The following is a 16,845-nucleotide window of genomic DNA, read 5'->3' on the forward strand; positions in this document are numbered from 1 at the left end:
GCATGAATAAAAGAGAAATCTGAAAACATTATTAGGTGTGACCTCTTTGCCTTCAAAGCGGCGTCAGTTCTTCTAGGTACACTTACACTATATGGCCGGCTTCAGACGTCCGTGTTTTAGGTACGTCTGACATCCGTTTTTTAACACGGATGCCAAACGTATCCATGTTATTCTATACTGTTACTCATACGGTCATGTTTTCACATGGATAGTGTGACCACTCGTAGCCCTGCACGCACACACGGAGACATGTCCGTTTTTTTCTCCAGCAGCACGGGTGTCACACGGATCGCACACTGATGTGATCTGCGTGACATTAGTGTGACATGTACCGGAGAAAACACGTGTCTTAAAAAAAAAAAAAGATTTTCTATATTTACCTGTATCTAGCGCTGTTTCCTTCGGCTCTGCTGCCTCCCGCTTCTGACCGCTGCTCATTATACTCACTGAATATTCACTCCACCGAGAAGCTGGAAGCCGGAGCATCGCGGGGACAGCGCTGGGGACTTTAGTTTCGGGGACCACATTGTTGGGAACAGGTGAGTATCCAGGGGTGTGTGTGCACGCAGTGAAGAACCTGGAAACCAGAGCATCACGGGGACAATCACGGGGACAACGCCACGGACAGCGTCCTAGAGGACAGCATAGCCACATCACCGGTGACAGGTGAGTATTCAGCAAGCAAGCAGTGTGTATGCAGTGACATCCAGAAGGTCGTCAGAGTTCCCAATGAACCCGTGAATCAGCGTGGTGACACCTGCTGTAGCGCGAGTGTCGCAGGGGTGTCATCAGGATGTCATTAGAGTTCATTGGGAACTCCAATGACCTCCTGGACGTCACTGCACACTCACTGCTTGCTGAATACTCACCTGTCCCCGCGATGCTGTCTTCGGCAATGCTGTCCCTGCAATGCTCCAGCATCCATGTCCTCAGTGAGGTGAATAATCAATGAATATAATAAGCAGGCGGTCAAAATCGGGAGGCAGCAGAGCCGAAGGAAACAGCGCTGGATACAGGTGAATATAGAAAATATTTTTCTTTCAAAACCCGTTTTCTCTGGTACATGTCACACGTATGCAAACACAGATGTCACACGTGTGACCATAACCATGCATGTGGCTTGCACCTGATGAAACACAGATGTCTGAAACCGGCCTATCAGGGATTCTGTAGGATTATCGTCAGGTGCAGGAATAACCAATTATATCACACAGGTGATAATGATCAGCATACGTGTAGGGAAAGGCCCGTTTCACACTTCCGGCACTTCACCGGATCCGGTACGCATGCAGTACATTCATTTACAGTTGTGTGCTTCATGCATTTGTCCGCATGGTGTTGCGCTTCCACTGTAAATTAATGTACTGTACTGCATGCGTGCCGGATCCGGCGAAATGCCGGATGTGTGAAACCGGCCAAAGGGGTCATTAACTGAAACAGTTGTGCAGTTTGCTTAAAACTGGGCGAGGACCAGCCACACTTTGCTACAGAGATGAGGTTGTGGTAGTCAGTTTCATGGCACAGGTCTTACACCACAGTAAGGCTGCTTTCACACATCCGGTAGGTGCAGAGCCGGCCAGTCCGGCTCTAAAACCTATGCAACGGATGCGGCAAAAAAGCTGCATCCTTTGCACACGTTTTTTAAATGCGGCCCGTCCGTTTTTTGCCGCTTGCGGCATGCTACTGAGCATGCGCAGTGGCAAAAACCGCATGCGGCGGCCGGATGCGGTTTTTGCCGCATCCGGCGTCCATAGGCATGCATTGAAAAATGCGCCGCATCGGCTGGATGCAGCGCGATGCGGTTTTTTTTTTGCCGCACAAAAACGTGCCAGGCAACGTTCCATCCGGCCGCCGCATCGGCTAAATCTGCCGCATGTGGCAAAAAACGGACGGAACGCAATCCCATGCGGCACAATGCGGCACTAATTAAAGTCTACGCAGGAAAAACGCAAACGGCAGCAAAAAAAAAACCGAAAACGGTTGCGTCTTTCCTGCAAAGTGCCGGATTGTGCCGCACAGGAAAAAACGGAGGTGTGAAAGCAGCCTAACAAGACACTGCTGCTCCATCAGAAAGGTGTTTCCAGGCAAAGATTTCAGAGCAGACGGGGTTTCAATAGCTACCAATCAAGTTCTTTTGAAAAAACATCAAGAAATGGGCAATGGAAAAAAAACTGTGGACACAGTGGACGGCCAAGGAAACCTAGTGCAGTGTATGAACGTCGCGTCATACTTACTTCCATTTGAAATCAAAAGAAGTCCAGCAGTGCCATCAGCTCAGAACTGGCAGTGACAGCCAGGACCCCATACACCCATCTACTGCTTGGAAAAGGCTGTCCACAATCTCTGTTAATGGAAAAATTATGGCCACAAAAGGAAAAAAAAAAAATAGGAACTAGGGTACAGAAAATGTCTGCAGATGCTCTGGACTGATAAGCGGATATGTGAAACTGAAAGCCTGGAGAGCTACAGGCAGCAGTGAAGCATGGTGGAGGGAAACGGGCAAGTGTGGAGCAGCATTTCAGCAATTGGATTGGGAATTTGGTCAAGATGAATGGGGTCCTCAATGCTGCGAAATACAGGACGATACTCATCCATCATGTAATATTGTCAGGGAGCCATATGACTGGCTACAAATTTATTCTGAAACAGAAAAACTACCCCCAAATATAAGGACAAAGTCATTAAAGGGAACCAAACATCAGGATTTTCCTATATAAGGTGCAACCAGTGCAGTACTGGCACTATCAGGCACAGGCTGTACATACCATTAGTGGGCAGCTCGGATGTTTAGGCTGTGAAATCCCATGTTTATAAAGTTTGAAAATTCATCATGTTTTTGATTGACGTGTGCACCTCTGCTGCTAATGTCCGGGCGGGTTATGCACATGATTCCCGCTGCCCCCCACCGCCTGTTCCTCCCTCTCTCTGACAGTATGTAAATTTCTCTATTCAGAAACACGGAGTCGGAGTTAGCGCCTGCGCATAGCGCTTATCTCCGGCACCATATTTCTGAAGCCCGCAGTACCTGTATTGTGCATGAGAGGGCGGCACATGCGCTCTCGCTTCTTCAAATCTCGCTGTGACCGCGCGCGGTCACAACAGGACTGGAGAACAGCTGATATTACCAATTAGCTGCAGCAGACTATATCGTAGCAGACATCTGCTGCAGCTAATCGGTAATATAAGCTGTTCTCCAGTCCTGTTGTGACCGCGCACGCTCCCGCTGTCACAACGAGATCTGAAGAAGCGAAGGCGCATGCGCCGCCCTCTCATGCACAATACTAGGTACTGCGGGCTTCAGAAACATGGTGCTGGAGATGAGCGCTATGTGCAGGCGTTAACTCCAACCCCGTGTTTCTGAATAGAAAAATTTACATAGAGCCAGAGAGAGGGAGGAACAGGCGGCGGGGGGCAGCGGGAATCCTGTGCATAACCCGCCCAGACATTAGCAGCATTGGTGCACACATCAATCAAAAACATGATGAATTTTCAAACTTCATAAACTTGGATTTCACAGCCTAAACATCCGAGCTGCCCACTAATGGCATGTACAGCCTGTGCCTGATAGTGCCAGTACTGCACTGGCTGCACCTTATATAGGAAAATCCTGATGTTTGGTTCCCTTTAAGATCTATGATCAGGATAAAGAAAATCATCCAGTCTAGGAAGAGATGATACGGCCCCAGAGAGCCCTGATCTCAACATCAACTGTCTAAAATTACAAGAGACAGAAGGATTTGCACAAACTAGATCTGGGGTTGCATCTCCAAAATGTTTTGAACAACCTCCTGCTGATGCTGCTTTGACAGTAAAGGCTGGTCACCAAATATTGATTCCATTGTTCACTCTGCACTTCGAACACTCCTCCTATTTTGGAAAGCTGCTTGCTGCACAGCATTTCCTACTCCTGCCTAAACCTTCTAAGCAGCACTGTATATGGTGTGTGTGTGTGTGTACATATATACCATCTATAGTGTGTGTGTACATATTGTGTATATACTGTGTATATGCCCTGTGTATATAGTGTGTGTGTCTATACCCTGTGTAGTGTATGGTGTGTGTGTGTGTATATGCCCTGTGTACGTACAGTATATACCATGTGTATATATACCCAGTGTATTGTACGGTGTGTGTGTGTGTGTGTGTGTGTATGTACATACCCTGTTTGTAGTGTGTATATGCCCTGTGTATTGTATTGTATGGTGTGTGTGTATATATATATATATATATATATATATATATATATATATATATATATATATATATATATATATATATATATATATATGTACCCTGTGTATATACAGTACATGCTGTGTGTAGTGTGTATATACCCTGTGTACATATCCTGTGTAGTGTGTATATATGCCCTGTGTATATACAGTATATGCCATGTGTAGTGTGTGTTTATACCCCTGTATATAGTGTGATATACCATGTAGTGTGTATAAACAGTGTATATACAGTATATGCCGTGTGTATAGATATCCTGTAGTGTGTCTATATATCCTGTGTAGTGTATGGTTTGTGTGTATATGCCCTATGTATATAGTGTGTGTGTATACATGCTATACACAGTGTGTAGTGTGTATATATGGTGTGTGTGTATATGTGATATACAGATCTTGTGTATACTGTGTATAGTGTGTGTAGTGTGTGTATATACTTTGGGTGTGTATACAGTGCATGGTGTGACTATACTGTATGTCCTGTGTATACACCCTGTATATACACAGTGCCGGTGTATGCCCCATGTGTGGTGCTCCTGTGAGAGCGCCCTGTGTAACAATGGCCCCTGCCCGGGATTTCTCTGCTCCATTTGCTTCTTGTATGGATCGCAGAGGAGACACGATCCAATGAGAAGATGGAGCAGGGCCGGGAGCCGCCGTCACCCTGTAATACGGGCTGGTGATGTCACAGCGCGGACATATTAATAATATCAGACATTATTAGCAGGGAGGCCATTACAGTGCGGGCCGGGGGTGAGCGGCCGGGGAGCAGAGTGCTGGCCCCGCACACAGCGCCCCGGCCCCCAACTCCATCACTACATAAAGAACTTGTGAAGTGTCCGCTCCACGAGCCGGGTCCTGCCTGCGCCTCAGCCTCGGCCTCGGGCCTGCGCTCCTTCACAAGCCCCGGCCTCTCCTGAGGCTGCGCACTCACCTGAGGCCGCCAGTGAGGGTGTCGGTGGCGCTGGTCGCGGCCTGCTCTCACATGGTGTCCCCGGCCTGGCCTGGGGGAGGTAGCAGGACGAAGCCGCGGCTCCGGGGGCTGGAGGCTGAGTGTGAGAATGAGGCAGGAAGTGCTGCCGGAGGCCGCGGGGTCCTAGAGGAGCCGGCTACACCCAGACTGGTGGTGATGGTGTCATAGAGTCTGCACTCGGCGCAGTGTACAGAGCGCCGCTCGGGTCTCCATGGCGGAGCGTGGGCTGCTCTGTACACGGCTGTTACTGGTGCAGGACATTACCCAGGTTCTCATGTCCCAACTGTATGGGGAACGCCATAGCCCGCGCCTGCTAAAGGCCAGAAACCCCCAAACCGCACTGTAGTGTACACTCCTCAGCACCACCCAGAAGGAAAAGCCCTGGATCCTCAGACATTAATAATATCATGCAAATGATGGAAAAATGGAAGTAACATTATGAAAATATCTCAATTTATCCAGTATTGAGTATGAGCGTCACGTGCACTAATCCGCTAACACACCGACACTGCTATCAGTGAGCCATGTCCTGCCACACTGCACTTGTGCACAGAAGTCATCAAGATCCACCGCTGGCAGCAACCTGTGCAACTGCCAACCAATGACGTCCCCAATGTGGTCGATGGGAGACAAGTCCATTAAGGCCACACAGTCTGCTCATAGGAGCAACACCAACATATGGCCTGGGACACCGAAGAATAGGCCGTATTACTGGGTCTATGACCAACACAATGTAGCACAGAGTGTTAGTGTACATGAAATGCAGACTAGAAGGGTCCGGCTACCATATGTTATGCCACCCCACTCTATAGTCCTGCGAGGAGTGCAACGTTCCTTTGTGAAGGCCTCTATGGTGTTGCCCCATAGTCTCCAGATCAATCTCCAGCTATTGTGTCCCAGATAAAAGCGGGACTCATCACTGAAGAGGATAGACCTCCATTGCCGTCTTGATAACCGTTGACAGCAAGGTGTGAGGTCAGACCTGGACGGCTGGCTCATAGCCTAATGTCATCCACGCGCCTTCTGATAGTTTGACTAGACACCGGTTGATATCTTGGACTGTAGTGTCACAGGCAGTACAGAATGGATCGCTCTGTGCCCTTCTTGTATTCTTGCAGAGTATCCATGCAGACTCTCCTCTGTGCATCTGTTACTGTCATTCCAGTTTTGTCATTTTTCTCCCAACAACCACTGGGACACACTACAATAAACCATGCTGACATCCTGGCCTTTGTGCGTTGCGATCTTCCGGATTGATTAACCAAGATCTCCGTTAAGATTCTGTCCCGAGCAGTTTTCAACAAATGGTGATAACTGGAATTTCAACAAACAGGAAGAATCTCACAATCATCCCATAAGACTTAAGCCTGCTTTACACGGTACGACCGATTGTGCGATTTCACAATCGATCGTACCCGCCCCCGTCCTTTTTGCGTCACGGGCAAATCGCTGCCCGTGTCGCACAAAGTTAGTAAACCCCGTCACACATACTTACCTCTCGTGCGACCTCGCTGTGGGCGGCGAACGTCCACTTCCTGGAGTGGGAGGGACGTTCGGCGTCACAGCGACGTCACACGGGCGCCGGCCAATAGAAGCGGAGGGGCGGAGATGAGCGGGACGTAAACATCCCGCCCACCTCCTTCCTTCCACATAGAGACGGCGGCGGCCGCGGGAGGCAGGTGAGCTGCTCATCGTTCCCGTGGTGTCACACGGAGCGACGTGTGCTACCACGGAAACGATGGTCAACTAAAGTAAACGATATTATGGAACCTAATGAGCAGTACCCGACTCACGATTTGTGAGCAATACTGCGTCGCTAGGAGGTGTCACACAGGCCGGCATCGCCAGCGATGCCGGATGTGCGTCACAAAAACCGTGACCCCGACGATCTATCGCACGATAGATTGCCTGGTGTAAAGCAGCCTTTAAGGGTGCTTTACACGTTGCGACATCACTAGCGATGTCGAGCGCGATAGCACCCGCCCAGTCGCTCGTGCGACATTTGGTGCTCGCTGCCATAGTGAACATTATCGCTACGGCAGCGTCACAAGCATATACCTGGTCAGCGACGTCGCTGTGACCGCTGAACAATCCCTCCCTCAAGGGGGAAGTGCGTTCGGCGTCACTAAGCGGCCGGCCAATAGAAGCAGAGGGGCGGAGATGAGCAAGACGTAACATCCCGCCCACCTCCTTCCTTCCGCATTACCAGTGGACGCAGGTAAGATGTTCGTCGTTCCTGTGGTGTCACACATAGCGATCTGTGCTGCCGCAGGAACGACGAACAACATCATACCGGTGGCTGCAGCGATATTAAGGAAATGAACAACAAGTCACCGATCACCGTTTTGGACCGATTTTGCGATCGTTGATCGTCGCTCATTAGTGTTAGGCTATGTGCGCACGTCGCGTAAAAACATGCAGTTACGCTGCGCTTTGTAGCGCAGCGTAACTGCATGCGTCCTGCGTCCCCTGCACAGTCTATGGAGACTATGCAGGGGCCGTGCGCACGTGGCGTTTAAGAGCGCAGCGCTTCGGCTACTGCCGAAGCGCTGCGCAAAAAGAAGTGACATGTCACTTCTTTCCTGCGCTTTGCCGGCAGCTCCTGCACGGTCTATGGCAGGAGCTGCAGGCAGAGCGCATGGAATCGGCGCTCACTACGGACATTTCTGCAGCGATCTAAAGCGCACATGTGCTCTTCAGATCGCTGCAGAAATTTCTGCAGGGCTTGTACGCAACGTGCGCACATAGCCTTACACGCTGCGATGTCGCTACCGGCGCCGGATGTGCGTCACTACCGACGTGACCCCGATGATATATCGGTAGCGATGTCGCAGTGTGTAACAGATGTATACAGATGAACTGAGCGCTTGTGATGTAACTTCTGACTTCCAGCCAATCAGCAGTTACGGGCAAAAAATGTCACCGCAAGAAGGTGAGTATATAATGGAGCAGGGGACTTGCATTTAAAGGGCCACCAACACACTGTGCTCTGTTAGGTTTTGCCCATGTCAGAATGGAAACGGCGGTCAAGTGGCCATGAATATGTCATATGCGTACTCTCGGCCACATATCAACTAGATGGGTGCAGCCTTGCTCAATACATTTGCATTGTGTGAGGCCACAACCATCTAGTCTGATTCTGGCTGGGGCTATGTATATCACATGCTCGTGGTCACTGGTGATGAGCGAGCACTACTACCATGTTCGGTACTCAAATCTAGCAGGAAGGACACGGGCTTGTATAAAAAAAAAAAAGAATATGTTATCACAGCTCACCTAGACCTATATGTATCCCAAATGGTGGATGGTGCCAGGCACATCAGGCCAGATCCTGGTGTTACAGTGGTGATCAAGAGAAGTGGAAAAAGCCAGCAACCATCTTGGAAAAACTCTGAAGCTTTATTGTGAAAAATCCATAAAAAAACATACAGCGGATAAAAAGCTCAGCGTGTAGACAAGGGTCAACGGGCTTGACTTGCGTACCAAGAATAATGGTAGTCAATGGTAAACGCAAGCATTTTTACGGAAGAATTTCCCATTGACTTCCATTATACTCGGTACTCAACTTGCGCCCATCTGAGCGTCCAACCTGCTTGTTAGGACTGCCGAGCACCCGAGCATGGTAGTGCTCGCTCATCACTAGTGGCCACGTGACCGCCATTCTCTGCTCTGAATCCTCACGGTGCACTGTGGTAAAATCTCCATAGAAAATCATATTCTAATAGAAATAAAGGTAAACGAAGATGGAAGCAAGTATTGTGCAATGTGGAAGGCATGTGCCGGCTGTGGTCACATCAATGCAAACATTTATTGTGACTGCACGGCTTACAATGCTGTACACCACCTCGCCATTGTAAAGCTCAGTGTCATGTTATCAAGTATTCAACAAGTAGCAGAGGAAAGTGGATAATGGCATAGCTACGAATGGTACAGAAGTATGCAAAAATTCCCCCTGCCCCTTACTTCTATAGCCAGTGGAACGGACCTCAGTCCGTACCAGGTCCATGGTCTCACTATGCCATATCAGTATCAAAGGGATACAAATCCTGACGGATCTCGTTGACTTATGGGTCTGTTGGGGTTCCCATATCTCCACCTGTAGGATCATCCAAGGGTCAATTTGCTGGGAAACAGCAATGGGAGTGCTGCCCGGAGGAGTCACCATGTTGCATTACATTTATTTCTTTTTTCCATCCCTACAGGCAGGGTTCCTCCTATTCCTGTTCCCTTTTTTTTTCCTGCATTCAGCAATATTTTGCTCTCCAGGTAAAGCGTGAAAGTAATAAAGTGAGATATTGCAACAACCTTCAATTGCGGGTGCTCAAACCTAGAATAAGATATCTTCATCACCATCGGGCATTGGAAAATGTAAAACTATAAAATGGTCTTTCTGAAATTCACATAGCAAACGCAACTAACTAAAGGCCGCTTTACACGCTGCAATATCGGTACCGATATCGCTAGCTTGGGTACCCGCCCCCATCTGTTGTGCGACACGGGCAAATCGCTGCCCGTGCCGCACAACATCGCCCAGACCCGGCACACTACTTACCTGTCCAGCGACGTTGCTGTGACCGGCGAACCGCCTCCTTTCTAAGGGGGCGGTTCGTTCAGCGTCACAGCGACGTCACAGCTGCGTCACTGAACCGCCGCCCAATAGAAGCGGAGGGGCGGAGATGAGCGGGAAGTAACATCCCGCCCACCTCCTTCCTTCCGCATAGCGGCCGGGAGGCAGGTAAGGAGAGGTTGCTCGTTCCTGCGGTGTCACACGGAGCGATGTGTGCTGACGCAGGAACGAGGAACAACCTCGTTACTGCTGCAGTAACGATATTTGAGAATGGACCCCCATGTCACCGATGTGCGATTTTGCACGTTTTTGCAACGATGCAAAATCGCTCATAGGTGTCACACGCAACGGCATCGCTAATGCGGCCGGATGTGCGTCACAAATTCCGTGACCCCAACGAGTTCGCATTAGCGATGTCGTAGCGTGTAAAGCCCCCTTAAATCTCCATGTGTCCGGCCTTCCGCCATTCATATTTAATGTGTCTAGTTATAAATGGCTGACCTGACATTCCTATATGTATATAACCCCTCATGTGCAAATAAACATTTTTCCCACTAAGGAAAGCGCTCACCCACTTTTGAAGCTTTTAATATACTTGCCTCCATATTAACCCTATATATTCAATGCTTTTATCAGTAAATGAAGAAGTTGCCAGTTACAGCAGAAGTTGGCACATTTTTTTCATGTAGTGTGCCGATTAAAGTGATCTTGTCAGCTGATACGATGCTGAATATTGGACTCAGACTAAGAGCGAGGAGCTCGAAACGCGTACCATCTGTATGAGGGGTCCAAGAGGACTTTTATATTTGTTGGGGATGTGATGTTCATTACCCTATGTTTTTAATGGATTCTGAATAAAGATACAACTTTTATATTTCACCTGGACGTGGATGCTGGATATTTTTGCTCTTTGATGCTGAATATGTGTATTAGGCTAGGTTCACATTTCCGTTAAAATGTATCAGTCACAATCCGCGGCTATGGTAAACAACGGCATCCGTTTAGCGGATTCCGTTGTGTCCCATAGACTTGTATTAGTGGCAGATTGTGACTGATGACTTTGCGTTGCATCTGCTGCGTTGCGGTCAGTAGTTTTTTGACTAACCGCTGGGTGGGAGCAACCCAGAATGTAACGTTTTTCTGGCCGTCAAAATTAACACACCGCGCAGGAATCCATCGCCATCCGTCAAGCTTGTAATGGATGTCTATGGTGCTGGATTCCGTCATAATCCGTCTTACAACGGAATCCAGCGCTGGATTCAATCATGCTCTACTGAGCATGCCCAGCATGTTTGGCACACCCACTGGGCTGTCCCAAACACAAACGGATCATGACTGATCCGTCAAAAAACGGACGCATAGCGGATGTAACGGACGCGACGGATCAGTTTTTTCACAGGATTCCTTTCACAGGAATCCTGTGAAAGACACATCCGTTGCGTCAGTTGACATCTAAAAAAGGACTGATCCGTTGCTGACGGACCTGACGGATTTAAAACAACGGAAATGTGAACCTAGCCTTATCTCAGCCATAGATCATTGACTATGAAACAATGCGACATTTCAGACAAAAAATACTTTAATAGCTGCCTGGGAGCGGTCCTGTGCTGCAGACTGGTCAGATAGGTGGCTCCCCAGTGGCTTTCCCCGCCCGATTGCCTGGATTGATAGGTCTCTGCCTACATGCTCTTATACGCAATTTAATGCCGTACTGGTGTCTTTTTCAATTCACAAAAAAGCAACACCTTGTGTAATTTATTTCTGTGACTTGAAAAAGATTCCAAGTACAGCGTGAAAACACGTCCAATAAGGGAACCTTCATCTACTATTCTTGTAGCAAGTTACGTTCTTCCCGCATCACAGCCTATTTTAACATATTTTTTCCTTCTGGTGAAATTTTTCCTGGTGGCAGCAGCAGTTGGACTTTTTAAACCAGGAGCTACCATGCAATCCCCTAGGTGAGCCTTAAAAAATATAAAATTTGGTATCCTCTAATAGGGTCAGCTTATTTTGGGCGCTTCTTCCCTCTGTTACACACCCGTCCTGGGTATGGGCTCTGCTCCCTGCACCTCTTTGGTTTCCAGTCCCAGAGTCACTTACTTGTCTGCGGTCTTCAGTGACTCGCTACCTACTTGTCTGCGGTTTCCAGTATCACAATCAACCTGTGATTTCCAGGATGTCTTCCTGACTGTGCGCAGCTTCCATGGTATTGGCTATGTGCGCACGTGTGCACTCTGCACCTCACCTAAAAGGTGCGCTTCAGAGCGCAGCTGAACAGCTGCGTTCTGAAGCGCATGGTGTCGGCAGATTAGTGCGCTCTGCATGCTGCCTCTCCCTGTAGACAGCATGCAGAACGCACGAAAGAAGTGACATGTCACTTCTTAGAATGCAGCGATTCGGGCAGCAGCTGAAGCGCTGCGTTCTAATATGCCACGTGCGCACGGCTCCTGCACAATCTCCATAGATTGTGCAGGGGACGCAGGACGCATGCAGTTACGCTGTGGTGCAGAACGCAGCGTAACTGCATGCAATACGCACACGTGCGCACATCCCCTTAGGCTTTCTTGTTACTCTGGCAATCTGTCTGCTACCTGTCCATTGTCTTCTAGGACCTCTTCTACATGTCTACCTGTGGTTTCCGGGACATCTTCCTGGCTGTGTGTGGCTTCTATGGTATTAGACATTCTTGTTACTCTGGAGTTTTGTCTGTTACCTGTCTATGATTTCTAGTTCCATGGCTCCTTCCTGCCAGCAGCCTCCAGTAAACCTGCTAGCAGTCTGCAGTCTCCAGTGACTCTGCTATCTGTCTGCCAGTGGTCTCCAGTAACTCTGCTTCTTGTCAGGGATCACTTCACCTATTTGTTTGTTGTTTCTAGTAACTCTGGTACATGTCCACTTGCGGCTTTCAGGACGACTCCTGTCCACTTGCGGCTTTCAGAACGACTCTTGTTCGCTTTCGCCTTTCAGGGCGACTACTGTTCGTTTTCCCCTTTCAGGGCGAATCCTGTCTGCTTGTACCTTTCAGGACGTCTCCTGTCCGCTTGCGCCTTTCAGGACGTCTCCTGTCTGCTTGTGCCTTTCAGGACGTCTCCTGGCCGCTTGCACCTTTCAGGGTGTCTCCTGTCCGCTTGCACCTTTCAGGACGTCTCCTGTCCGCTTGCACCTTTCAGGACGTCTCCTGTCCGTTTGCGGCTTTCAGGACGTCTCCTGTCCGCTTGCCACTTTGAGAATCTTACTAAAACTTTTAATTTCCTGTAACTCTTCTTCCCTCGTGAAATACCCTCCTCCTGCTACACCGATGCCCATGTCTCATGGACCTTGGGCTTAGAGTATCCACTTGCCCCAGTGAGCCCCTTTGTGTTCTGTGACACCCACCACAGCTTTTGTTGCATACGTGCGCGTATAAGTAGAGATGTGTCAGTCTAGGGGAGCTTATAAACTGAAAAATAAGGAGCGCTGATAGTGTAATACCAACAGATCAGTGAGTTAGATCAGGAAAAATACACTCACCTGAAACGGTTGTGATAGTCACAACCACTGATAGAGCATAGGATGATGGCGTCTGCTGCAGCCCCACGTGGATGTGCATTCAAATCAGAGTGAAGAGGGGGTTAATGCCGCGCATCAGCCAAAATGAAGATGTAGCACGTTGATGTTATAAACTTATTCTTTTATTCCATCGGTCTACGCGTTTCGAGGATATACCTCTTCTTCAGGACCAGTGCATCAACATAGTAACTATGTTGATGCACTGGTCCTGAAGAAGAGGTATATCCTCGAAACGCGTAGACCGATGGAATGATGGCTGATGCGCGGCATTAACCCCCTCTTCACTCTGATTTGTATGCAAGTCTAGGGGAACTGGCAGGGAGAAGCCACCGGGGACTCGCTTGCCGAGTAGTTTGCCGTGTGGCTTGCTCTCTAGCCGGCTATTTTAAGGTGTGTTTTTGCCTGAAACCCTACAGATTTCTTTGTTACACATACCTAGCTGAAATTGTACAGCCAGTGCCTGATACATGCCACGTTTTAGGCAACATGTATAACCCGACTCACACCACTGATTGACAGCTTTATGTGTACACTGTACATTGAGATAAAACTGCCAATCAATGGTAAGGTTGGAGTTACACAGAGCAGTTAACTAGGAAGCACAAGATACTTAGTCCTCTAGTGATAATCTCCTGCTTATAGAACACCAATTTTTGTTTTTAAACAGCATCAGACATCCCAGTAAGTGACACATCACTGGAATCAGTCTCTCAGCCCCTACATCATACTGCTCTTGGATTACATACCATATCAAAACCTGATGACTGATTCCCTTTTATGATGCAGATAATGTGGCGCCCTGGACAAGCCAGGACGTAACAGGTACTGCAACAACACACCCCACACCCCGGCGAGGCACATCTAGGTCAAACACAAATCCTTTGTGCCTCCCTCCAGGGGCTGATGTCCACACCAGGGGGTGGGCCAGGCGGTTGGCCCCGCCCACCGAGGAGTTCACAGTCCTGGAGGTGGGAAAAGGAAAAGAGAACAGATCAGTTTTGAGAGGAGTGAAGTGAGGAGTGAAGTGGTAATAGAGGAGACTGACTGTGTCCGGGTGTGTGGCCCTGGCACATACAGCAAGGTTGGCAGACGGTGGTGACCGTCTGCAGGAGAGGCTGATTGAAGTGAACCGTAAGGACCGGGGATGGGCTGTGGCCCGCCGGTACGGATCGGGGAGCGAAGAGAAGCCAGCACCATTCGGCAGGGCTTACGGACCCCGACCAGGCTAGGAGTCGCCGTAAAACCGGTCAAATCCATTAGAGAAGGGAACCTCCGGGGTTTCCCAGCAGTCAAGACCCGATTGAAGGCAACCGCTCAAACCGTGAAGGGAAATACAGTCACCGCCAAGGCTACAGTTTCCAGGGCCAGAGCCTGCGGGCAAAAGGGGCTCCCTCAGCATCCATCCAAGCTGGGGAGCGGGTTACCGGTGGGAAGCCATTGGAACCGTGAACACAACACAGGTGCAGGGAAAGGCAGTCACCACCAATCTACCGGGAGAGCCACCGCAGCCGCCTGTGGGACCCGTCCATCCAGCCGTTTGTTTGACCAGAGACTCCGTGTAAATTAATGGCTGAGTGAGTACCACCGTGCCGTGCGGCACAGCGCTGCCCCCGCGACCCTGCACCTCACCAGGCCCCGTGGCCCGCCTGCCATCCCTCCCTCACCGGGCCCCGGGACAACCAACCCCCCTACCCACGGAGGGGAGAAACAACATCCAAGCTGCTCCCTGTCATCGCTCCCGGGATCCCCGTCCAGAGCAGCGGTGGTGTCACAACCTCACCACAACCGTGGGTGGCGTCACGGACAATATCCCTAAACCAAACAAACCACCCCCCTTTCACTCACGGGCGAGGAGCGCCGCTCGAGTCCCCGGGATCCGGCCCACCGCTCGAGCCACCGACCGAGCAGCAACAGCAGCCGGACCCGAGCAGTGGGTGAGCGCAGCGTCCCCTCCTCCGCCTGCGACAATAATGGTTGATGTTAGTTCCAAATAAGCAAGTTCATTCTCCCACAAGGTCTGAACTGTTGAAGATGGTGCTGAAAGCTGAATGCGTAACAGTTTTAGGCCCGGACAGACACAGAGAGTGCACAGTACACTTTGGTGAACAGATATATACAGGAAATCTTGGAAATCATTCAGAGGTTCTCATCTCCTGTATATAAGTAAAAAAAAAAAAAAAAACCTCTTTATACACATACAAAAGAGAGAAAAAAAATGGACAGCAGCTCAGAGCTTAAAAACAGTAGCTAACATTTTTAAAAGCCCTAAATAAAACATTAAAGCTGCCATCTCTGATCCATGTCTAGAAAATTAGAATGGCTTCTTTACAGTGAAATAATCAGAAATTTGAAGGAGGATGCATCGACTCCAGTCTTTTGACTGACAATAGAAGCTTTACCACAAAACTTGACTTGCATAACAAGGAAACATTTTACAAAACTCGCAAATGGACATTTCCACCTGTTTTGGAGGTAAGAATGGGCCCCTTCACCTCTTGGTCTCCTGTCCGACTGCACAGTTTGCACCAATGATAAGTCCACCCCTGAGCATGTGGCTATTTCCGACATTACCATAGTCATTGAATGGAGCAGAAGCCGAGGAGGCGCATCTCCACTTTATTCAAGCTATGTCTACAGATTCCCGTTCTCGAGTTTCCAGAACCCTAATCTCAGGATCACTACAGGAATCCCAATGGTTATACCCAGCCATCAGCAAGTTATCCACTATGCCAAGAGCGTTTTTTTTCTTTGGGGAGGGGATAATCCTTTAAGTAACACTATAGTATATGACTGTATTAGGTAGAGGTATGCCATCTTTGATTAGTGCCTTTAACCCCTTCACAACATTTGACTTACCTATACGTCTTGGTCGGATATGGATTTCCGACCGATGACGTATAGGTTAGTCATGGCAATCGCGCAGAGTACAGATGCTGTCTCCGCCCGATTGCCACCAGGAGCTTGGCTTACATGACACCTGAGATCTGGCTCTCACAGCTAAGAGTAATACCGCCACTGCCCTGTACTGTTTAACCCCCTAATTGTCAATATCGATCACAACATTTTGAAGGCTGGGAGAGAGAATGCGCTCCCTCTCCTGTTAGGTCGGTGCCCCTCGATGTCATTGCGAGGGCCTGATTGTTATCTTGTAAGCCGAGGCCTTTTAGACCATGTCAGAAGCTACCATTTCCCAAGAAGAAGTAAAAGGGTTTGTCTGAAACATTTACATTAATGGTCTATCTTTTGGAAAAGTCATCAATAAGTTAAGAGTGGACCCGTGGATGTTCAGGTTTGCCAGGTTCAGACGAACTTTAATTGAAAATTTGGTTTGGTACACGGACTTGACTCCAAACCCCATATGTCAATGGGGACCCACACTTTTGGGCTGTGAAGTGGTCGTAGTAAGTAGAAGCAAAGTGGGGGTAAGAGCAGGGCAATTTCCCTGTAAACAAAGGTGGATGTAGAATAAATAATTTAAAACCATGGTCTGAGGTCTCCCCTATTTTTGATAACCAGCCAAGGTAAAG

General features: G+C 49.0%; 1 protein-coding gene across 3 annotated transcripts in view; it reads right to left on the reverse strand.

Annotated features, from left to right (window-relative positions):
- The window catches only part of BAZ2A (bromodomain adjacent to zinc finger domain 2A), a 242,209-nt gene that overhangs the window by 196,527 nt on the left and 28,837 nt on the right, over positions 1-16,845 (reverse strand). Inside the window, exon 1 of one of the 3 annotated variants that reach the window (XM_075337013.1) lies at positions 5,164-5,329. The exons of 1 other annotated variant lie outside the window; for it this stretch is intronic. The gene's annotated coding sequence lies outside the window, so the exon portion shown is untranslated. Of the gene's footprint in view, positions 1-5,163; positions 5,330-16,845 lie in introns of those variants that run through there. One more of the 3 variants, XM_075337012.1, reaches the window with a different exon arrangement.

Source organism: Anomaloglossus baeobatrachus, chromosome 2 (genome assembly GCF_048569485.1).
Source record: "Anomaloglossus baeobatrachus isolate aAnoBae1 chromosome 2, aAnoBae1.hap1, whole genome shotgun sequence".
Classification (NCBI taxonomy): domain Eukaryota; kingdom Metazoa; phylum Chordata; class Amphibia; order Anura; family Aromobatidae; genus Anomaloglossus; species Anomaloglossus baeobatrachus.